At 46.4% G+C, this 23,570-nt stretch overlaps 1 pseudogene; it reads right to left on the bottom strand.

Annotated features, from left to right (window-relative positions):
• LOC123096808 (thioredoxin domain-containing protein PLP3B-like) overlaps positions 1-23,184 on the bottom strand; it is a 29,364-nt pseudogene extending 6,180 nt beyond the window's left edge.
• Between the last annotated feature and the right edge of the window lie 386 nt (positions 23,185-23,570).

Genomic DNA, 23,570 nt, shown 5'->3' on the forward strand with positions numbered 1-23,570 from the left:
ATTGGTTTCGTTGGATTTGGATAAACGGGTAAAAAGTAGCGAAGGTTTGAAGATCAGGGGCTAAACTGTAAGAAAACTTATTTGCAACTGGGTCCCTGGCCACGTGACAGCAAGCTAACGGACGAACGTCCACTACAGAAGCTTACTAGATGAAAACGTTCGCTTACAGAGGCTAAACAGCGAACGTTCGATAAATAAAACAAAACATTTTGAAAAGAAAAAAATAAATGCGATCTAATCTACAACGTTCATCCACGATCTAACGGAGGAGAGTGGCTCCGGTGCTCACCGTGGTGGAGGTGGACTCCGGCGAGGTCGTCGGTGGTGATGATGGCTCGGGTTCGACGCGGGCGAGGCCTCCGGTGCTCGGCGACGCCGGTGGAGTAGACGGGGAGGGGCGGCTCGGCGAGGCGGATCGAAGGTGGTGGCGGCGTCGGGCGAGGGTGGCGGTGGAGCGCGGGGCGGTGCGGCGGATCTCGTCGGAGTTTTCGAACTCCTGTGAGTGCGGGCGGCGCGATGCGAAGGAGAGAGAGGGGGTGTCGGGTGGCGGCTTTATAGGAGGGGTGTGGAGTGGGAGGCGTGGGGAAGGGGCAAGGGCAAAGGCGGCGGGGCGCGGCGTTCGTGAAGGACACGGTGGCGGCGGCGCTGTCGTGGCGGCTCGGGACTCCGTCCTAAGCTCGGGGACGAGTGGGGCGCGGCGTTGGGCTGGCTGGGCCGCGGCCTGGCGACTGGGCCGGCCCGGTCCGGTCGGTCCTAACTTTTTTTAAACTAACTTTACAGAAAATAAAAATAAAAACCAAATAAAATAAATAAATACTATAGGCATATAATATATCAAAATTTTCAGAAAAAGATTTTCTACAACGTAAACATTTTTCTAATGTTAAATAAAATATACAAAAATTCAAATAAAGCAAAGAGTTCTACTGCTGCAGTAAAACCCAATAAAAATCATTTTAAAAATACCAAAATAATTTCAAATTTATTTTTCTCCAATTTTCTACTGTAGGGAATCATTTTACCCTAGTTTCCATATATTTTATTTTTGGAGAAAAATAATTGGAATAAAACCCAAATAACTCCAAATTGAAAAATAATTTCCAAAAGGACTTTAAATTTATTTCTTTTAAAACTTCCAACTCATATTTCATATGTTTTGAAGAAGTCATTTTATCTTCTCTCATGAAAATTATTGAGTTGCATAAAGTTTTTTAGTCTGAAATATTTCCAAATCAAATTCAAATATTTTCAGAACCCTTTTCATTTTTTTAAATGGAAGAAGTCATGCCATCTTCTCTCTAGGGTTTTGTATCTGAAAAGAATTTGAATTCACGGAGATCATAAATGCAAAAATGAAAGTTTGGGAAAGTCCTTTTATTCCCTCTCATTTAACTTTCAAAAGTTTCAATTTCACTCACTTTCAGTAAATCAATCACACAACAAACAAACAGTCAACCAAAACTATCTATTTAATATAATATTCCAAAATTTAGAATTTTGGGATGCTACAAACCTACCACCCTTAAAATGAATCTCGTCCTCAAGATTCGGAGAGGCTAGAAAGAAATAGGTTAGGTTCAGGGGTCTTCTCAAAATCCATCATTCGTCACAAGCGGTCTGGGGTGCTACGACCCTTAGAAGCATGGTTACGGTTCCATCAAAACTCATGTACTCCATCCATATTCTTGACAGTGTCGGTCTTCTCAGATTCTCGGGAAAATTCCTTCTCTGGGCTCTTCCGGTAGTGGCATAACCTTGACCGCAATTCTTCTGTCCTTCCATCTTGGTAAGGTTCTACTATGATCGGGTCTTCTTAGCAGACGGGTCTGGCGTGAATACTAAACAACTATCAATATCTCACGGTGGTCATCAATTTATGGTTTCTCCTGCAGGAAATGGGTCTGGGCTGAACCTCACCGTATGTCCTACGATTTGGCAACAACTACCTTGTACAAGGGAAAATTGTCATACCATTCTAAGGTTCAAACAAGGTTTAATATCGTCGTCTCTCTACTATAGGTAAGTCACTCAGATTTACCATCCCATATAGCAAGCCGAATAATAAGAGTAAGTCGGTATGGTGATCAATCCATCCCACACCCAAATCATTACCTTGTATACGGTTTAGTGAATCTCGCATTCTAACACTCAGTCATCCTCACAAGCATTGCAGAATTTCTCTTGTCGACGACCTAAGTTCAGATAAATCCATTGATTCTACAAGCCAAATGAACATCTATCGTTCATTCACAACTCTCAGGTTTTGCGTTACTCCTATAAAATCGTCGGTGGGTAAGGTCGAAATCTCTTCCAGGGTTTTTCCTTCAACAAGAATGTGCTTACCTCTTGGTAGGTCTTGGAGCCTGTGGGTTATGGCCCATCTCATCACTTGTAAACCTTAAACTCATCATCGGCGAAAACTGATCATTATTCCAACATCCAGCTTCCTAGCATTCTTAAATCCATCCAATTGTACTGTCTCCCTTCCTTCTATTTGTACCAAACTAAAATGTGATTACTCAGATCCATCCTGGAGTTACAATTGTTCCATATTACCAATATTATTCCTCCTTTATATCCAGTAGTACTTCATCCCTTCATACTTCTTTGGGTGTCCCACATATCGAGGTAAAACTCATACTTATTTTGTCCAAGGTCCACTCCGTGGAATATCATAATCCTTTCCAGGGGTCAAGGGTCCTCACAGGGTACTACCACCCTTAAAATGCACAACTTCATCCATAGACCATATTTCTCATATCCTCGAAAATGGTCAAAAATCATTCTTCATAGAGTAACAACTCATAAAATCCAAATCAGTACCCATGAAAATAACTTTATTGATTCTCCAATGATTACAATCTCTTGTGTTTCCATTACATGCCTCAGTTGAACACCTCAATATAAAGGAAATGTTCTCACTACTACGACTATATTTCTCGTTGCAACTCAACTATTTATCACAAGTCTCCTTCTCCTTGGGACATTCTCTGGCAAAGTGCCCTGCTTCATCCCAACGGAAACATATTACTTCTGACAAGTCTCGAGGTTTTCTTGTGATTACATAGCCTCCTTGGGTCCTCGGCTTCCTTTTTGGGCAACTGCTGAAGTAGTGCCCTGATTCCTTGCACCTGAAACAGGTGATATGACTTAGGTTCTTCCTGGAATCCAATCTATTTCTCTTCCTGGACTTTTCTGTTTCAATCAGGGCTTCTATTTCCTGTGGGTCATACTCTACTTCCTCTGTCGGGAATTCTACTAGATCCCCATTCAGACAATTTTGGGAGATGTGTCCTTCTTCTCCGCATGAATAGCATGACTTAGTGCATGGTTTAATTGGTCTTCTTTGGGTGTGTCCTCCACCTCTTCCTTCATCACGAGTTCTTCTAAAATTTCCATAAGGGCTCCTTTCTTTACTTCTTTCTTCAGCTGTACGGTTCTTTGTACCATGGGGTAAATGTGATACTGAGCAGGGTAGTGGGTAGTCCCTTCACACAAGAAACAAGTAATCTGCCTAGTTGGGCATTCTTCAGCTGCGTGACTTCCTTCACAATTAGGGCATTCACCCTTCTGTTCCTTATGGTTGTGTCCTATTCCTCCACAGAGCTTGCTTGCACAAGGCTTCTTCATATCATTTCCATAAGGCTTCAATTTCTGGGACACAAGCCAAGACTTTAGCAGAGTCAACTTAAATTCTTTCCAAGTGGTTACTCCTTGCCATCCATTGATGGTTTGGTACATTCTCCACCAAGTAGCAGCACCTCTTTCAAAGCACTGAAGAGCATGCTGGGCCATATCCTTTCCGGCTATAGTGTTATTCTTCATATGATCTTCCATGTTCTGAATCCATCGGTCCGTCTCCAATTGAGTCATCGGTCCAAAAAATATGGGTTCATCTCCATTCATCCTCTGTTGGTTCCAAGGGTTTTGGGGTGGGATAAGAGAGATAGAGAGGAATACACACAATGCAAACAATAGTTTTGAAAAGACAAATTTTATTGTGGCTATCGGAAAAACATCAAACAAATGACAGCTCACAAACGTCACATCTAACGTGGGTATATATTAGGGGTTTGGTCTTCTAAAGGTCAATAAATCTTCAAAGTCGCCAAACTCTTCAAGTCTTGTTCATGTCTCCGGTGGCTTCTTCCGATCGTGCTTGTCCTTCTCAAGTTCTTTTGCCAGATCATCTCTGTTGACGCAAAGTCTCTCATGACGTCCTTCAATATTTCTGGAGTTGCGTTCCAAACTTCTGGGTTTCAACATCCTTGACATGAACCATGGTCCTACTGTCCTTCAGTTCCTGATGAATCTCTGGTATCTCAAGGTTTTGCTCCTCCAGTTTGGCTACTTTCAGCTTCTGGGTCCTGAGTTCTTCACGAAATGCTTCCTTATCAAATACAGCTTCCTGAAGGTTCATCTTAAACTTCCTGATGTAATACACCAGATCCTGGCGATACACCAGCTAAGGTTAAAACTGCATCCTTGGTTGATAGATGCTCCATCAGCCTTCTACCATCCAATCCTTCAGAAGAAATGCATGCTTATCTCAGCACGGAGACAATAGCATAAGCGGGCGATAACATCATGGATAGCCGTGTTTCTGCTCTTGTCATTTCCATGAGCTATCATTCCATAGTTGATATCTCCTGCCTTAGGATTTTCTTGACCAAACTTTGAGTTCTAATGCTCCATGTTCCGGTCTTTCTCCGATACACCTTGATCTCGGGTATTGACAGATTCCATAGTCTGCCAAGTTCCATAAGGGTAGCCTTCCTAGGTCATACAAATCTGGGAATTCTTCAGAGCCTTCAAATTCTCCAAGTCTTCGGAGTCTTAAACCGTTGCAGTTTCCATTATTATAATGCACGGTAAAATCCTTTTCATTCCGAAGTGGTCTTAGTTGTCCGATATCTTGTACTTCTTGGAGTGGACTCATCAGTCGAATCTTCGAGTGGTCAAAAGGGAAAAGGGGTATGGTCTCACTAAAAGGGAATATTTGAATAAGCTCAGAAGATAAGAGAGGTAAAAGATCTTTTTGAAAATGAAGTTGTAGAGAAAATCTTCCTATGGGCTTGCCAGTTTCTAGGGGTCACGTCCTATAGTCAACATGTGCTCTGATACCATCTTGTAGCGACCCGACTTCAGACGGTCAAGTCTCTGTGCTTAAGTGTCATCCCTAGATCGGTATGCTAACACACACAGTACTCGAGGATTTATAACAGAGGTAAATCACATGTATAAATAACGTAAATACTATTACCTCAATCCAAATAGCGGAAGTAACAACAAGGTTGTGGATTCCCATCAACACCAACGGCAAAGTTGAGTGTAGAAATCGTAACCCTAACGTATCACTTACTCGTCGTAAGATTCCTGCAACATGAGACGTTGCAGCCATAAAGGGTCAGTACATTGAATGTACTGGCAAATTCACACCATAGAGAAATGATGAATAAAGGCTATCACTACATGCATATATGGCTGGTGGAGGCTCTGGGTTTATTTTTGCATAAAGCCAATTTTTTCTACATCAAAGGAATAAATTTTATTTAACTACCAAGTTGGTTGAAAATTATTGAGAAGGTTCCTCCAACTCAATCCCAATTAAAAGTTAACAACCCAACAAATTAATTAAGTAAAGTGATGAGATCAACATGATAATTCAAAAACCAGATACTCAAGATGTCCATAAACGGGGACACGGCTAATCATGATTAGTTTGTACACTCTGCAGAGGTTTGCGCACTTTTCCCCACAAGACTCGATCTCCTCCATTGTATTTCTCGCACTGCATGGTGTTTGAGAAACGGATGATCGAGACACAGTCTTTCCGAAGCATTAACTCTTTACTCTGGGTAGACACTTACGCCTACTTTCCCCTACATCTGCTAGCCTACCACTGAGAGAGGTCACACAACATACTCAACTATGCCAGAGCCCATAATGGCTTGTGGCTGCACATGGAAGTTTCCAGCATGAATAATCTTATGATCCCTTTGAGCCTGGGTGCCATTCGATAGGATGATCGCACGGGTTCCCCGGGATCTCCTAGGACAACACTGGTATATCCCCAGGTGTCCGGGCAAGCCACTGGTATATCCCCAGGGTGCCCCAACCAATCCACCCAGATGTGTATTAAAGTAGCCACCTTAAGTTTCCCTTAGATAATATTACTCTCGCAACTTTCATGAATTCTCTCAAACCAATCCACGTCTACAAGAATAGCATAGCAGTATAAGCATAACGTAGAAGTAACTCCTAGGGGTTTGATATAAAGGACAATAGGTTCTACCTCATCAACTACTTCCCAAAACCCACATATTAATCAGATCCTACTCATGCAATGTTTGAGGCTGAAACTAATGCACAAAAACTGGGTATGAAAGGGATATCATCAAAGTGTGAACTTGCCTCGTACTGTTGATCAAGATGATTCGCACTCATAACTCCTGATAGTTCTACTCGTCACACTCCGGTCAATCTATCGTGAGCAAGCAATTGCATACATAAGCACTCATGCCAAAGATTCGAAAAAAGATCTCGGAAAACTTTGAAAACAAGCAATTAACTCTTGCAACAGAAACAAATTTCTAAAAGTACCAAAATTGGGTGAATTTGGACTTATCAGAAAGTTTAGGTCAAGTGCTTCGATTTGCAAAAAGAATCAATTAAATCAGAATTATAAAACTCAAGTTACGATCAAACGAAGTTCAAATACAAATCTGTTTGAATTCAAATTTTAAAACTTTCAAAAACATGTTGAAGTTGTTTTACTTGATAGAGGGGATCCTAACGAAGAAGTGGGTGTTGGATTTGTTGGATTTGGATAAATGGGTAAAAAGTAGCGAAGGTTTGAAGATCAGCGGCTAAACTGTAAGAAAACTTATTTGCAACTGGGTCCCTGGCCACGTGACAGCAAGCTAACGGACGAACGTCCACTACAGAAGCTTACTAGATGAAAACGTTCTCTTGAAGAGGCTAAACAGCGAACGTTCGATAAATAAAACAAAACGTTTCAAAAAGAAAAAAATAAACGCGATCTAATCTACAACGTTAAACACGATCTAACGGAGGAGAGTGGCTCCGGTGCTCACCGCGGTGGAGGTGGACTCCGGCGAGGTCGTCGGTGGCGATCCTGGCTCGGGTTCAACGCGGGCGATGCCTCCGGTTCTCGGCGACGCCGGTGGAGTAGACGGGGAGGGGCGGCTCGGCGAGGCGGATCCGAAGGTGGTGGCGGCTTCGGGCGAGGGCGGCGGTGGAGCGCGGGGCGGTGCGGCGGATCTCGTCGGAGTTTTCGAACTCCGGCGAGTGCGGGCGGCGCGATGCGAAGGAGAGAGAGAGGGGGTGCCGGGCGGCGGCTTTATAGTAGGGGCGCGGAGCGGGAGGCGTGGGGAAGGGGCAGGGGCAAAGACGGCGGGGCGGGGCGTCCGTGAAGGACACGGCGGCGGCGCTGTCGTGGCGGCTCGGGACTCCGTCCCAAGCTCGGGGACGAGAGGGGCGTGGCGTTGGGCAGGCTGGGCCGCGGACGGGCGACTTGGCCGGCCCGGTCCGGTCGGTCCTAACTTTTTTTTTAAATTAATTTTACAGAAAATAAAAATAAAAAACAAATAAAATAAAAAAATACTATAGGCATATAATATATCAAAATTTTCAGAAAAAGATTTTCTACAACGTAAACATTTTTCTAACGTAAAGTAAAATCTACAAAAATTCAAACAAAGCAAAGAGTGTTACTGCTGCAATAAAACCAAATAAAAATCATTTTAAAAATACCAAAATAAGTTCAAATTTATTTTTCTCCAATTTTCTACTATAGGGAATCATTTTACCCAAGTTTCCATATATTTTATTTTTGGAGAAAAATAATTTGAATAAAACCCAAATAACTCCAAATTGAAAAATAATTTCCAAAAGGACTTTAAATTTAATTCTTTTAAAACTTCCAACTCATATTTCATATGTTTTGAAGAAGTCAATTTATCTTCTCTCATGAAAATCATTGAGTTGCATAAAGTTTTTGAATTTGAAATATTTCCAAATGAAATTCTAATATTTTCAGAACCCTTTTCATTTTTTTTAAATGGAAGAAGTCATGTCATCTTTTCTCTAGGGTTTGTATCTGAAAAGATTTTGAATTCACAGAGATCATAAATGCAAAAATGAAAGTTTGGGAAAGTCCTTTTATTCCCTCTCATTTAACTTTCAAAAGTTTCAGTTTCACTCACTTTCAGTCAATCAATCACACAACAAACAAAAAATCAACCAAAACTATCTATTTAATATAACATTCCAAAATTTAGATCTTTGGGATGTTACAAAAGTACAGGCATTGATAGCACTGCCATCGGGAAGGAAGGATATAACAAAACCAATCAAAAATATAAGATTAAATATAAAGAACTTGGAGTCTGCAGATACTGTGGGGGCAGGTGGTTCTTTGGCCACAACAGTGCCCAATACAAAACACTTAATCTCATGGCCACTAAAGAAACCAGGGATAAAGACAATCCTGATGCAATCCTACAAGAAAAAGGTTCTGACGAACAGGCTGATACATCTATTAATAGCCCCACAAAGGAGGAACAACTCATGCAAATTTATCTCCAGGCCCTGGCGAAAAAGCCAACTATGCCACATTCACATTTCAAGTCCACATTGGAGGTAAATGTGGCATGGCTCTAGTAGACTCTCGCAGTTCACACACATTTATGGACATGCACTTTGCTGCTAAAACATCATGTACTAATGTTCCACACCCAATGGAAACTTTTCTGATAGCTGGAGGTGGGCAACTGCAATCTGGATCACACATAGCAGACACACAATATACAATTGAGGGCCATAAGTTCTCCAACTCATTTAAAATCCTTCCCCTCAATAAGTATTACATCATCTCGGGTTGTGGTTGGCTCAGCAAACACAGTCCTATCACTATGGACTTTGATAATAGGAAGATCATCATTAACTTGGATGGCAAAAGAATAGTGCCCATCAAACATAGTAACAGAAAGAAGACTATTCCAGTGATCTCTCTACATATAATGGAAAAATTAACCCCGAAAGGTGTATCTGGCTACTGTTTACTTCTCGCTCCTGATTTGAAACATACAATGCAACAACAATGTGTAGAAGTTGAGGACCTGCTCCAAGAGTGCAAAGACGTCTTTGCTGAACCTAAGGAAATGCCACTTGTAAGATCTTCCCATCCCTGTGATTGAGGACTTATTTGATGAACTGCATGGGGCCAACTACTCACAAAGCTGGATCTTAGAGCAGGTTACCATCAAGTTAGAATGAAAGAAGAAGATAGACACAAAACAGCTTTTAGAACATACTTTGGTCACTTTGAATACTTGGTAATGCCCTTTGGGTTCACAAATGCACCTGCGGGATTTCAATCACTCATGAACAAGGTGTTTGCCCATCTGCTGAGGAAATTTATTCTGGTGTTCTTTGATGATCTACTCGTCCACAACAGAACCTTGTTAGATCATCTCATTCATTTGAGAGAAGTGTTGGACCTACTCAGGCAACACAAATTATTTGCCAAGGCTAGTAAATGCATCTTTACTGCACCACAGGTGGAGTATTTTGGGCACATTATCTCTGGCAAAGGAGTTGAAACTGATCCCAAGAAGATTGAGGTTGTTAAGGACTGGTCAACACCCAAGAACCCCACACAACTCAAAGGAATTTTAGGCTTAGATGGCTATTAGAGAAGATTTGTACAAAACTATGGCCTCATCTATAGAACCCTTCATGACATCCTCAAGAAAGACTCATTTAATTGGGGAGAACAACATCATCTAGATTTCAACAAGCTCAAAGTCAGTCTAACTACTGCCTAGTCCTTGCTCTCCCAAAAATTTCTCAATCTTTTACTGTGGAGACAAATGCTAGTGGAATAGGCATAGGTGATGCCCTCATGCAGCAAGGCAGGCTCATTGCTTTCTATAGCAAAATCTTAGGCCCTAGATCTGCTGCCCTTTCAACATATGAAAAAGTGGCCATGGCCATCCTGGAAGCCCTAAAGAAATGGAGACACTACTTCATTGGAAGTGAGCTTCATCTGAAAACTAATCAAAAGATCTTGAAGTTTATCACATAGCAAAAGGTTTCTGAGGGAATTCAACACAAGCTTCTGCTGAAGCTTTTAGAATTCAATAACAAGATGGAATACAAAAAAGGACATGAAAACAAAGTTGTTGATGCATTGAGTAGAAGAGATATGTCACTCATGGCAACCACTCTCATCACTCCTACATGGATAGAATCTGTAGAGAAGAGCTACCAGGACGATGCCCACTACCAATCATTATTACAAAAGTTGTTCATAACACCACAAGCTGAGAAACATCACTCCCTCAAAGTTGGTATCCTCAAATATAAGGGCAAGATAAACATTGGGAAGGATGAAACACTAAGACACCAATTGATAGATTCCTTACATGCTTCTACCATTGGGGGGCACTCTGGGATAGTGGCTAACTCTCAAAGAACTAAGGGGTTGTTCTACTGGCCAGGACCAAAGAAGGATGTAGAAAAATTCATCATTGAATGTGTTGTGTGCCAAAGAAAAAAGGCTGAGCACTGCCAGTATCTAGACCTCTTGGACCCTCTTCCCGCTCCTAACATGGCATGGACACACATTACAATGGATTTCATTGAGGGACTCCCCAAATATAATGGGAAGGAGGTCATATTGGTTGTGGTCGACAGATGTACCAAGTATGCCCACTTCATTACCCTCTCCCATTGTCGGTGTCAAAACCGGCGGATCTCGGGTAGGGGGTCCCGAACTGTGCGTCTAAGGTCGATGGTAACAAGAGGGGGGGACACGATATTTACCCAGGTTCGGGCCCTCTATATGGAGGTAATACCCTACTTCCTGCTTGATTGATCTTCATGGATATATGTATTACAAGAGTTGATCTAACACGAGATCGTAATAGCTAAACCCTAGAAGTCTAGCCTGTATGGCTATGGTAATGAGTCCCTCCCTCTGGACTAAGTCCTCCGACTTATATAGACACCGGGAAGATCTAGGGTTACACCAGGTCGGTTACAAAGAAAGGAATCTACATATTCGGTCGCCAAGCTTGCCTTCCACGCCAAGGAGAGTCCCATCCGGACACGGGTGCAGCCTTCGGTCTTCGTATCTTCACGGCCCATCAGTCCGGCCCATGGCTAACAGGCCGGACGCCCGAGGACCCCTTAATCCAGGACTCCCTCAGTAGCCCCCGAACCAGGCTTCAATGTTGAGGTGTTCGGCGCAAAGATTGTCTTCGGCATTGCAAGGAGGGTTCCTCCGACGACGACTTCCAAGTAATGTATTCAGCTTATAATTCAATGTTGCACCCCTCGGCTTTTGTGCATCTATGACTTCAGCTTCCACGTGTCGGGCGAATGCAGACGGTCAAGGTATTTTCGCAAATAACACCCCGGCCATGCAAGAAAGAGCGTCTATTTAAAGAGATGGGGTCTCAGATCCATTCGGCACCACGCAGAGAAAATCCTCGGAGATTGCCAGGAAAGACCATTCCAACATGGCTAACATTCCCAGCTCCTCCTACCGTTCCGACCCAGAGAAAGGCAAGTGGGAGAGGTGCTCTGTGTCCCACAATCAATTGGAGAAGTTGCAAACGCAGGGATTTCTCCCTCCTGCAGATCTGGTCCATGTTCGAGCGGGAGTAGCCTCCTTCAACAGCAAAACCCAGGCGGAGGATTTCCCCGATCCATCTGCGGGGGAACGAGTGTGCCTCGTCCCCTATTTGCTAAGGGGCATGGGATTTCCAATTCACCCATTCCTCCGAGGGCTTCTGGAATATTATGGCCTCTAGCTGCACAATTTTACCCCAGCCTCCATCCTGCATATCGCAGGCTATGTCGCCTTATGCGAACTATTCCTGGGTTGTGAGGCCCATTTTGATCTGTGGAGAAGGTTATTTTGTCTTGTCCCGCGCAACCACGAGGGATCGATTTTTGAAGTGGGCGGAGCCGAAATATGGCGTATTGCTGAGACCGGATACCTATCCGACACGCCGAAGAAAGCTTCCGAAGAGTGGACCTCTGAATGGTTTTACATCGAGGACGCGGTACTTCCAGATCCAGTCCGGAGGGGTCTCCCCGAGTTTTCAAGTGTTCCTCTGAAGAAACGCCACAGTTGGCGCCCTCGGAGCCTCGAGGAGGAAGATAGTGTGGAAGTCCGCCAACTCCTGAACAAGATCAGGACGCTTGCCCAGTCCGGATACACAATAGTCGAAGTGATGGCGACCTCCATAGTGCGGGGGATCCAACCACTTCAATACAGAGGACTTCCCATGTGGAACTACAATGGGGAAGATGACGCCTCCCGCTGCGGCAGGAAAGGTCCGGACACCCCTGCCGCCATAGCCAAAATATTGGCCGAACTATTCAAGGGTGAGGAAGAGGAGTTCCTGCGCATCACGCACAGAGAAGGATATTCCATGTACAGTCCTCCTAGCTGGGTAAGCCCCCAACTCTTCTACTCTACTCACCCCACTCCCTGAGCTTTGCTTCAATGAATATTAACCCGTCCATTTGTAACAGCATTGGCAAAAGATTTCCGAGGGGCTTCACAGCCCCGCCCCGTAGCCCGAGGGCCACAATCGGGACCTTGACCCTGGATTCGAAGAGGATCTGGATATATTCGTGGTACTCGAGAATGGCGTGTTTTACCAGGTGAGCTACGACGGCACCGAAGTGCTCATCATCGCCGATTACCCTGGTCTTCTCCCCGCTTCGCACGTAAGTAGTCACGAGATATCTCCCCCGAAAGGTTTCCCTCGTTCCGCCTCACCCACCGCACTGTATCGTGCTTCGAAGGGGAGGCGTTCTACATACCGTGCTACTCCAGGAGCGACTCCGAAGAGAGCGGCTCCCGCACCGGGCAAGCCTTCAAAGACACGGTCGGGCCCTCGTCAAAGAGGTATGGGTTTGCAAATACGTTTTCTTAATAGTCGCATCCAACCGTGACTTTCATGTTCGTCTTGCATCAGGAAAAGAGTCCGCCGGACTGTGTCTGTGGGTCCGGTCAGTAATACTCCCAACAGCCAGGATCCAGCCTCAGCCGAGGGGATGGGGGCCAATATGGGAGTGACGCCGGACTGTCCTTCGGCCGAGGGCTCGGAGAATATGTCCGTCACCAACTCGGAAGTGGAGAGCGCCATGAATCATCTGCGTCGAAGGGCCATTTTACGAGACCCCTGCTTTTCGGAAGAGGCGTTTAATGCCTTCAGCTCAGCTGATGCATACATCCGAGCTGCTCGAGATGGGCTTAGCAGAGCCACAAAGCAGCATTTAAAAGATGTGCAGGTAAGTTTACTGTGTCTCAGTATGATAACCGTATGCCAGTAGTCCCCGAGACTTAAAGTAGTTGGAACAACTGATTTGAGGATCGCTGCATGATCAGGTTTTTTCGGAGAAGAATGACGTGCTAGCCCAAGAGCTAGAAAAGTGCCGGACGCAGTTAAATGCAGTGACCGCCGAACTAGAAAAATCCAAGGCGGCGTCTTCCAGTGATATGTCCCTCCATCAAGAAACAGTTAATGCATAGCGACCGTGTTAACACTGCGGCTTTATCTCATAACAGGATCATCAGATCAATTGGAGGAAACAGAGTCGAAAAGACTACATGCCATAGGCAAGCGGGTTTTGACCCGTGTCAGACAGGATAAAAACAAACTCCAAGATGCAAACACCCAGCTGGGCAAAGAGCTGAAGGATGTGTGGGCCCAGCTAGCCGACTCTGTGAAGGAGAACAAAAAACTGCGAGGCGGCATATTCAGTATGTGGCCGTATTTACCTTATAGCAGTTTGGAAGTAAAAGTAGCTGATATAGCTGTGATTGCAGGTATATTGACGGGCCGTCCCGAAGAGGAGGTGTCCGGATCATCAAGTGATCTTCTGCATGGGATGGCGCAGTTGCACGAGCAAGCTCGGTAGGCAATGCGGAGTGTAGCCAAGGCCTTATGGCCATCCGACTCCCCACCAGGGAGTATGGAGAAGCTTGTAGAGTTGTTCAAGGGAGTGCGGTGGCGTATCCGACTATGCAAGATATCGGCCTGCCGAGTGGGTGTGCGAGAGGCCTGTGCCATGGTAAAAACGCGGTATACCAAGCTGGATCTGAATCACAAGGCCCGGGTCGGACCGCTAGGGTCAAATGGGGAAGAGATTCCCGTTAGTTTAGTATATGACCAAGTAGACGTGGCTGCTAGATACTCCCAACAGGATTGTAAATTAGACCACCTGTTGGACGGTATAGAGGAGGAAGTTTTTAAGTCCTAAGTGACTATGTACTCTCCTTCTAGCTAGATTGTAAAATGATTGTCATGGCCGACCTTTTCGCTTTGACCTCTCGCCCGAAGGTGCGGAGTGTTTCCGTATACCTCAGCGGCAAAATAAACCGGGGTATGCGTGGAAACCAGGTGTAGGGGTCATAGTTGCTTGAACAGGCAAGTTGTATCCGGCTAGTTATGTTATATTAAATTAAAATTGTAAGAAACATCTTCCAGAGAGAATAGTTCCGTTAAGGGTTCCTTTCCCTGGGTGTGCATGCATTTATGTGCATGTCCGAACCGTGATGAAAAAATCACAGTGTGTATAACTTCTGGGGATTCACAATGGAACGAGTGCAAAGACATCTTTAGTTCACCGACCGAATATTCCCTTAAGAACGCTAGCTTTCGGCTTCACCCAATCTGAGGTACACATCCGGATGACCCGGCAGTAACAATCGCAGAGGTGCTCCCTTTATGCCCTAGCCGAACTAACGGGAACGTAGGGCATAAGCACAGGAGCCAGCCAACCCAGCTTGGCCAAAACTTAAGTCATATCGATGCATGTAATGGCAAAGAAAAGGTACATATGGGAGAAAACGCATATGTGATGAGCTTGATGCTTGGGAAATAGTAATAGCAAGCTTCTGTCAAGGAAGCCCCCAGGTATAAAGGATGTACATACTTGAAGATGTATGCGTCGGGGATGCATGGTCTAACCGCACAAAAGCTTTTAAGGCTAAAGAGAAAAAACGAAAAGAGAGAAAAATGATGAAAACAATAAGAGGAAGGAGACGAACAAGGAGTTCGGCGCTAGGCATAGAATCTTTGGAGTCTGGCCGCGTTCCAGGGCTTCGGCTCTAGTCGATTGTCTCACGCATCATGCAAGCGGTACGCCCCTCCGGTGAGAACTTTGTCGATGATGAAGGGACCCTCCCACTTGGGCTTGAGTTTGTCCTTTTTCTTCTCCGGTAGGCGTAGAACGAGTTCGCCAACGTTGTAAGTTTTGGCCCGCACTTCTCTGCTTTGATACCTGCGCGCCTGTTGTTGATAAAATGCAGAACGGGCTTTTGCAACGTCGCGCTCCTCCTCCAGGGCATCTAAGCTGTCCTGCCGATCGAGCTCGGCCTCTCTCTCTTTGTACATGCGCACTCGAGGTGAGTCATGAATAATGTTGCAGGGTAATACTGCCTCTGCACCGTACACCATGAAAAGGGTGTGTATCCGATAGTGCGATTGGGCGTGGTCCGCAGCCCCCAGAGTACGGAGTCAAGCTCCTCAACCCAGTGGTTGTCTGATTCCTTCAAAGACTGCACTAGTCTGGGCTTAATGCCGCTCATAATGAGACCATTGGCTCTTTTGACTTGACCATTTGTCTGTGGGTGATAGACAGAGGCGTAATCGAGCTTGATGCCTAGATTGGCGCACCAGGTTTTCACTTCATCGGCTGTGAAGTTGGAGCCGTTATCGGTGATGATGCTGTGCGGAACACCATAACGGTGTACAACGCCGGATATGAATTCTATCACCGGCACGGATTCGGCCATTTTAACTGGTTTGGCTTCTATCTACTTAGTGAATTTATCCACCATGACCAGCAAATATTTTTTCTTGTGGCTTCCTCCTTTAAGGGGTCCAACCATATCCAGTCCCCAGACTGCAAAAGGCCAAGTGATGGGGATTGTTTGTAGGGCAGTGGGGGGCATATGGCTTTGGTTGGCGAAGAGTTGGCATCCGACGCAACGTTGGACAAGGTCATGTGCACCTGCTCGACCGTCAGCCAATAAAACCCTGTACGGAAGGCCTTGCTTACAAGGGCCCGGGCTGCGGCGTGGTGCCCGCCAAGACCGGCGTGAATCTCAGCCAGGAGCTGCTGCCCCTCCTCCTCAGAGATACATCTTTGAAGGACGCCGGTAGCGCTTTTCTTATAGAGTTCTCCGTCGTGAACCTTATAGGCCTTCGAACGCCGGACAATGCGACGGGCCTCAGTCTGATCCTCGGGAAGTTCCTTCCTATTAAGGTAGGCCAAGAAGGGTTCGATCCATGGGGCAATGACCTCCATAATGAGATGGGCCGACGGTGTTATTTCGGTGGCTGAGCCGTCGATGATATCTGTGTGTTCGGAATCTGGAGTTGTCTTCGGATCCGGACTAGTGTTGACGCTTTCCCCCTGCCACACCACGGATGGCTTAGAAATTCTTTCCAAAAGGATATTGGGTGGGACGGGGTTGCGCTTGGTGCCAATACGAGCGAGGACGTCTGCCGCTTAATTACTCTCTCGGGCCACGTGATGAAACTCGAGCCCCTCGAACCGAGCTGCCATCTTTGGATCCTTGGCATCGAAATCTCCATTTATTTGAGATATGGTCAGGTTTGAGTCCCCGCGCACCTCCAGGCATTGTATGCCCCTGGAGACAGCCATCCGGAGACCATGCAATAAGGCCTCGTATTCGGCTGCGTTGTTGGAATCTGTGTATAGTATTTGGAGTACGTACTGGACAACGTCTCCAGTAGGGGACATTAACACGACGCCCGCTCCTAGCCCCGCCAGCATTTTGGAACCATCGAAATACATAACCCAATTGGAATATGTGCCGAACTCTTTAGGGAGTTTGGCCTCTGTCCATTCGGCGATGAAGTCAGCCAGTAGTTGGGATTTAATAGCTCGACGTGGTTTGTATGTAATATCGAATGGAAGGAGTTCAATGGCCCATTTGGCAATCTGACCCGTGGCATCGCGGTTGTTTATAATGTCGTTAAGTGGTACTTCGGAAGCCACCGTGATCGAACACTCTTGGAAGTAGTGTCGGAGCTTTCGGGATGCCATGAAGACCGCGTATGCTATCTTTTGATAATGGGGGTACCGGGATTTGCATGGTGTAAGGACAGTGGATATGTAGTATACTGGCTTCTGAAGCGGGAATTTGTGTCCGTCCTGTTCTCGTTCAACGACGAGCACGGCGCTCACCACCTGATGTGTTGCCGATATGTATAATAACATAGGTTCGCCGACGTTTGGCGCGCCAGGATTGGGTTGCTCGCTAGAAGGGTTTTTATCTCCTCCAGTCCGGTTGTTGCCGCATCTGTCCACTCGAAGTGATCGGTTCACCGTAGAAGGCGATAGAGTGGCAGTGGCTTTTCTCCCAATCTGGAGATAAAGCGGCTTAGAGCTGCCATGCAACCCGTGAGTTTTTGGACTTGTTTGAGGTCTGTTGGCGTGGCCAGTTGAGATAGAGCTCGAATTTTGGCTGGATTTGCTTCAATTCCTCTATTGGAAACGATGAAGCCCAGCAGTTTTCTAGGGGGATGCCGAAAACACATTTTTCTGGATTGAGCTTAATGTCATACGCGCGGAGGTTGTCGAATGTGAGACGTAAATCGTCTATTAGTGTTTCGATGTGCGTAGTTTTGATGACTACGTTGTCCACATAAGCTTGAACTGTCTTGCCGATCTATTTCTCCAGGCTTGTTTGAATCATGCGTTGGTATGTGGCACCGGCGTTCTTGAGCCCGAAGGGCATGGTGTTGATGCAGAATGGCCCATATGGGGTAATAAATGCCGTTGTAGCTTGATCGAACTCCTTCATTTTGATTTGATGGTATCCGGAATATGTATCAAGGAAACACAGTGAGTCGTGTCCTGCGGTAGCATCGATGATTTGATCAATGCGGGGGACGGGAAGAGGGATCCTTGGGGCAAGCCTTATTGAGGTCTTTAAAGTCGACGCACAGGCGCCAGGATTTGTCCTTCTTTGGTACCATCACCAGGTTTGCCAGCCAGTCCGGATGTTTTATTTCTCTGATGAATCCGGCCTCGATTAGCTTGGCCAGCTCCTCCCCCATAGCTTGGCGTTTGGGTTCGGAAAAGTGCCGCAGTGCTTGTTTGACTGGTTTGTATTCCTTTAATATATTGAGGCTATGTTCGGCCAGCTCGCGTGGGATTCCGGGCATGTTAGAAGGGTGCCAGGCGAATATATCCCAGTTTTCACGAAGGAAATCCCGTAGTGCGGCGTTGACCGCGGGGTCTAGTTGTACTCCAATGGATGCTTTCTTCTTGGGGTCCGTTGGATGGACCTAGAATTTGACTATTTCTTCTGCCGGTTTGAAGGAGGTGGATTTGGGTCGTTTGTCTAAGATCACATCGTCCCTATCCACTATAGAGCGTAGTGTGGTTAATTCTTCGGCCGTGAGGGCTTCAGATAATGCCTCAAGGGCCAGGGGTGCGGTTTTGTTTTCGGCGCAGAGTGCTATGTCCGGATTACTGAAAAGAGTGATTATGCCATTTGGTCCGGGCATTTTGAGCTTCATGTACCCATAATCAGGTATAGCTTAGAAGCGTGTAAAAGCGTCTCGCCCCAACAGGGCGTGGTATCCGCTGCTGAAAGGAGCCACTTGGAAGGTGATTTCTTCAGACCGATAATTCTCCGGCATGCCGAATACCACGTCAAGTGTATTTTTCCCGCACACCTCGCCTCCTGACTGGGAATGATTCCTCAGAAGGTCGTGCTGCTTTGCTCGATGCGGCTTCTGTTTATTTCCATCTTGTGGAGTGTATCCTCATATATGAGGTTTAGTCCACTGCCGTCCATGAGGACCTTGGTGAGTCGAAAGCCGTCCACGATGGGACTGAGGACTAATGAGGCTGGTGCTCGGACTGTCCTGTATTTTGGTTCATCACCGGCATTAAAGGTTATAGCCGTGTCGTTCCAAGGGTTTATCGCGGCGATTTGACAGACTTCGGCGAGGTCGCGTAGTGCCCTTTTGCGCTTATTGTTTGAGGCGAATGTCTCGAAGACCGTCAATACTTTGGGGTCGTCGTCTTCTGGAGGGTGTTGCTCTGGGGTATTTTTGGTAAGGATGTCCTCGCCGTTCTTGGCTACCTGCCAGAGTATCCAACATGCTCTAAGGTTGTGGGTTGGCATGGTGTCCGGTGTTGTGTGTATTTTGCATGGGCCATCGAGCCATCCCTCCAGAACGGTCCCATGTCGCATAATGGGTTTATATTTCTTGGCTATTCGACTGGGCGCGTTGCGAGGATGCACCCTTTTCGCCTGGACCAGCGGTTGAGTTGGGACCAATGGCGCCCAACAAGCTGCCTGATCCTTCCAGGCGCTTTTCATTGCGATGTACTTCTGTACGGTAGTTGCCAAGTCAGCGAAGTGTAGTATGCGGTGACGATTAATGGTTTTGAGGATTCCTTTGTTCGTGCAATTGTTGCGGAATGCTGATATCGCGTCCTCGTCGCGGCAATCTTTAACCTTATCCTTGACAAGGAGGAATCTGGCCGAGAAGTGGTGGACCGTTTCCTGAGACTATTGTTGTATGCTCATGAGAGTGCTTATGTCTGGGTGGGTGGGTCGAATTGGATTCGGACCCTGACCTGATCGATGATCCGGAGACTGATGGTTTTCCAGACTTAACAGTTTGGGCCCTGGAGTATCTTCTGGTTGCTTATGCCCGCCGGCCGATCCTATGTTCGGAAGGCCAGTCACCTCCTTTTGTTGATGGTTATCCGGCTCTGCGGGGTCGGCGATCCGGACATAGTCCATCTTCAGTATAGGGGAAGAGTCGCCGTCTTGCTCCTCGACTACCGCTATCTGGTGGGTGACCGGTGGAGATTTGATTTCTCTTTGGTCGGGTCTAAGCCCGATCCGATCGTAATCTGTGGCGATTCCCAGGGCGGCGATACGATCAAGGAGCTCATTTAAAGACGAAAACTCCGCCGGATCCATCTGCTTGGAGTGTTTGGGGTCGATACGAAGAGGATTTTTGATGGCCCGAGAGGTCATCATCGACTTAACGGCCGAACGGGCGGTCATGGTAAAGCCGCCCAGCCGGAGGGTTTGGCCTGGGGCCAGTTCTCCTCCGGCGGTGATATTGTCTTTAAGGACGAGGCGAGTCATCGATCCTGTCGTCGACGGCACAGTGGAACTCTCAATGAAAGCACCAATGTCGGTGTCAAAACCGGCAGATCTCGGGTAGGGGGTCCCGAACTGTGCGTCTAAGGTTGATGGTAACAGGAGACGGGGGACACGATGTTTACCCAGGTTCGGGCCCTCTCTATGGAGGTAATACCCTACTTCCTACTTGATTGATCTTGATGGATATGAGTATTAAAAGAGTTGATCTACCACGAGATCGTAATAGCTAAACCCTAGAAGTCTAGCCTGTATGACTATGGTAATGAGTCCCTCCCTCCGGACTAAGTCCTCCGGCTTATATAGACACCGGGAAGATCTAGGGTTACACCTGGTCGGTTACAAAGAAAGGAATCTACATATTCGGTCGCCAATCTTGCCTTCCACACCAAGGAGAGTCCCATCCAGACATGGGTGCAGTCTTCGGTCTTCGTATCTTCACAACCCATCAGTCTGGCCCATGGCTAACAGGCCGGACGCCCGAGGACCCCTTAATCCGGGACTCCCTCACCCATCCCTACTCAGTACACACTATGGCCCAGGCCTTTATGGACAATGCCTTTAAACTGCATGGCCCTCCCATTAGTATAGTGACTGACAAAGATAGAATTTTCACTCGCAACATGTGGCAGGCTATTATCAAAGCTCTGAAGATTAAATTGAGACTTAACTCTGCTTACCACCTAGAGAGTGATGGCCAGACAAAGAGGGTCAACTAGTGTCTTGAATCCTCCCTTAGTTGTATGGTATTTCCTAAGGAATGGAATTCCTGGTTGCCCTTAGAAAATGGTGGTACAACACCACTTATCACACTACCACTAAATACACTCCATCTCAAGCCCTCTACAACTACCCACCTCCTATGATAAGTGAGGTATCTGTTCCTGGACCTACTAACACTGAAGCAAGGGACTTCCTGTCAGAAAAACAACACATGCTCTCTAAGCTAAAAGGAAACCTAGCATAGGCTTAAGGCAGAATGAAGAAGTATGCTTACAAGAAAAGAACTGAGAAGCAATTTGACACATGGGACATGGTGCATTTAAGGATGCAACCATACAGAATGGCAGCTGTCCTGAGACAAGCAATCAAACTCACAACAAAATATTATGGCCCTTACATAACTCTGGAAAAAATTGGTAGTGTGGCTTACAAGTTATTTCTGCCACCCAATGTGGGCATTCATCCAGTGTTTCATGTCAGCCAACTGAAGAAACACTTGGGTAGCCATGTAGTTCCTTATGCAGGCCTTCCTCTGTCACTCCTTAAGGAAACAAGATTTTTTCCTCGCAATGGTGTTCTTGTTACACAGTGGCTTGTAGAATGGGAGAACTTAACTCTAGAAGAAGCCACCTGGGAAGATGCTAACCTCATTAAGAAAGTTTTCCCAGCATTCTTCAAGAAAACAATCCAAGCTTGGTTCCTAGACAAATACACTTGAGGACCAGTATCGTTTCAGTGGGGAGCATTCTCAGTCCTAGACTGCAACTGTCACATATATTCAGTTATCTCCGTGCCAGTTCAGCCACAGAGAAGGTCCTACGGCCAGAAATGAAGATGTGGGATGGACAGTTCAGATCACAATGGCCACTTTACCGCCCACACGACACTATTTGATTCCTCTGCTTTTCGCCGTTCCTGTAAAGCTCCTTTCTAAGCTCGCCTACGTGTGAGAGAAGGGTATCCAATATAATGAGATAAACTCAACCCTAGTTCTTATCTTCTAGTAGCTCTTCTAGCCAAAATTCCCCAATTAATAGACGGGTCTTCGTATCGTGAGTTTATCTGTGGTTTATCTTGAGTGACTGGTATGTTATAAATTGTTGATCCTTAGTAGGATCTGACACGCGAGGATTAGAAACCTGGTTAATCGGCAGTTTTCGTCCTAAATCCCAGCCTCGTACCTAGCATCAGCGCAAGAGCTGGTAGCGAGTGCTTGACTTTTTGTCATCCCATGCGAAGCGCCCGCCTAGCTTAATTAGCGTCTGCCATTGTAAGCTTAGGCCCTTAGGCATTTTTTTATGTTATGAATTTTTTTCCTCTATCAGCGCCTCCACAAATGTCTACCATTGTAGGTTCCCTGAGTGCTTGTCGTTTGATTCCGAAGGCGAAGAAATGCAAGCACTTGACGTAATTTGTCCCAAGATCAAGGGGACTTGGGCGTCTCTCGATCCTCGGTCGCTACGGCGACCCCATAGCCGACTCAGACCAGAGGCAAGGTAAGGGCGGCGCGCAAGGCGTGGAATCTCATATGGGGAGAGGTATGGAGCGTCAGGGGTGAACGAGAGTCACCTTCTTATAGTCGCAGGCGGCTACGGCCAGGATGTTGCCGAAGGCCAGCCCTTGCTGTTTTGACTTCACCTCGTCCGGATCATCTCTCCTACTCACGCGGGTCCGCCGCTTTGGCTCAAGCTCGCTAGAGATTGGTCCGGTTCAGTGCAGGTGGCGACTGCGGTGCCGCCGCAGCAGCAACAGAATTATACTTTCCTCAGCCCATCAGAATCAGGCCCACTACTAAATTTGACCTGTAAATTTTTGGCAAAAACATGGAAACAAGGAGTTATTTTTCTTGTATAGAAAAAACAAATGATAAGGAACTCATGATCCTTCAGCTCGTTTCTCGTACACTGTCTGTGTCGTCGGATCGCACCATGAATCTTGGCATGGGGTATCGTTAGCACGTCATGTTCGCGAGCTGTTCGCGATAAATGGCAACCATGTAAACGCTCTAGCATAACCTTCTAGTTCCTTGCCCCACTCTTCCCCATGCGTCCACTCGATTATCTTTCCTCTCGCTCTCCGCACCACAGGCGATTCGCGTGGCGCTTTCATATTCTTCGCTGGCGATTCGTGCACCCTTGATCGTCGATGTTGGGTTCTCTGTTTCCTCGCGGCCACATTTGCAAGGCGCTTGAGGCACACTGCTCGACTACCTACCTCCTGCTATTTTCTGCTACATTCTCCATCGCAGATTTCGTAGGGTATTATGCGATTTCTCATGGGGGTGGCGGCCGTTTTTGCTTCACTTTGCAGCGTGTTTGCATGTCTAGATAGGGGGGTTTGTTGGCGGGGGGAGGCGGTGCGACAGGGTGGTGGTGACGCGGTTGCTTTCGGGGGTAGGGACTCCTAGGTTTTTGCATCTTCTATTCATGGTGTCATGGCGGGAGGGGCCACAATGCTCGTCAGATTCAACGCAGTGAGCGGTGCAGCCACGACATCACGAGGATTATGGGCATCGGCGCGGTTCAATTTGGCGATGTTGGTGCTATGGTGTTGTTGGTTCGTTGTGAACATTTTTACTTTAATAGGGGGAGGCAAATGTGGTTGGTATTGAGATGTATTGATTCGATGA

The sequence above is a fragment of the Triticum aestivum genome, chromosome 4D (genome assembly GCF_018294505.1).
Source record: "Triticum aestivum cultivar Chinese Spring chromosome 4D, IWGSC CS RefSeq v2.1, whole genome shotgun sequence".
Taxonomy (NCBI): domain Eukaryota; kingdom Viridiplantae; phylum Streptophyta; class Magnoliopsida; order Poales; family Poaceae; genus Triticum; species Triticum aestivum.